The 1,367-nt window shown below is 45.5% G+C and overlaps 1 non-coding gene across 1 annotated transcript; it reads left to right on the top strand.

The window, feature by feature from the left end:
• Positions 1-1,033: 1,033 nt before the first annotated feature.
• Positions 1,034-1,106, top strand: trnar-ucg (transfer RNA arginine (anticodon UCG)). The gene has a single exon. It is a non-coding gene; the product is annotated as a tRNA-Arg (tRNA).
• The last annotated feature ends 261 nt before the right edge of the window (positions 1,107-1,367 follow it).

The following is a 1,367-nucleotide window of genomic DNA, read 5'->3' as shown; positions in this document are numbered from 1 at the left end:
TGAGCACATTAAAATGTGGAGCTTATTCAAGGAAAAGCTCCTGCATGTCCGAGATAAGTATGCACCTGTCAGGCAGGGAGGAAGATATAGAACGCGTGGGCCGTGGTTTACTAAGGAATTGGAATCCCTGGTCAAGAAGAATAAGAAGTCTTATGTTAGGACAAAATGTGAAAACTCAGTTAGAGCGCTCGAGGGTTCCAACGATATCAGGAAAGACCTAAAAAGAGAGCCGAGAAGTGCCAGGAGGAGACATGAGAAGTTGTTGGCACATAGGTTCAGGGTTAACCCTAAGGCTTTCCATAGGTATGTCAGGAATAAAAGAATGACGAGAGTTAAATTTGGGACAATCAAGGATAATAGTGGGAAGTTGTGTGTGGAGTCAGAGGAGATAGGGGAAGCACTAAATAAATATTTTTCGACAGTGTTCGCTATAGAAAATGAAAATGTTGGCGAGGAAGATGCAGAGCTTCTTGCGTCTAGACGAGAAGAGATTGAGGTTCACAAGGAAGTGATATTAGAAATACTGCAGAGTGTGAAAATGGATAAGTCAGCTGGGCCGGATGGGAGCTATCTGATGTTGTTTAGCAAATGCACTGCAGGAAGGTACAAATCAAGCTGATGCTAACAACGGCTCGTTATGAGCCACTAATTTGCAGTGAAGTGGCGGCGCCAATAAAAGGTGTCACGCATCTCGTCTAATTCCACATCCTGAGCTCGAAATGACCAGAGGTTTCTCGCTGAGTATCTGCAAGGTCTTGCTTGGACGACAACATGACACTTTTTCACTGGAGTGGATCATGAAATCGCGTCGTGACTGTGAATAAAACGATGGAAACTTCCAGCAGAGAAGGAGGCGACTCTGAAGCAGGCAGCTGAGGACAAATGTTTCTCCTTTGCCAGTGAAAGGCACTGCTTCACAAATTGGAAACTTCGAAGTGATTATCTTCGGTGCTTGTTCACCTTTTTAATTCTGATTCCGTGAAAGTCCATGGAATTACATATCGACATTCTGCCACCGATTGGCTTGTCTCTTGGGCCAGTGGCGTAATGGATAACGCGTCTGACTTCGGATCAGAAGATTGTAGGTTCGAGTCCTACCTGGCTCGAGGGGAATGTTTTGCTTTAACCGTGGTCTGCGTTGACGCTCTCGGGACGTCGCCTCTGTGCTTCCGCATGGAAAGCTTGCATTTGTCCTGTTGCCCATTTCAAATTCCAGCTCTCCACAATGGACACCTTCGACATTTTGGGGGTATCTTCTGGTGTGTCTCCCTCTGTGGGTGAAAATGTGCATGAGTTCCTCAAAAGAGTTACATTTCGTTCTGGAAGTGTCATACTTCTGCCCCATTGTTGTGCCATGTAAGAACATA

The sequence above is a fragment of the Chiloscyllium plagiosum genome, unplaced genomic scaffold, assembly GCF_037043375.1.
Source record: "Chiloscyllium plagiosum isolate Xiang-an unplaced genomic scaffold, Cpla_swu_hap1 HiC_scaffold_45, whole genome shotgun sequence".
NCBI classification, from domain to species: Eukaryota; Metazoa; Chordata; class Chondrichthyes; order Orectolobiformes; family Hemiscylliidae; genus Chiloscyllium; species Chiloscyllium plagiosum.
Note: the sequence above shows the minus strand (reverse complement) of the source record. Positions and strands in the feature narration are given on the sequence as shown.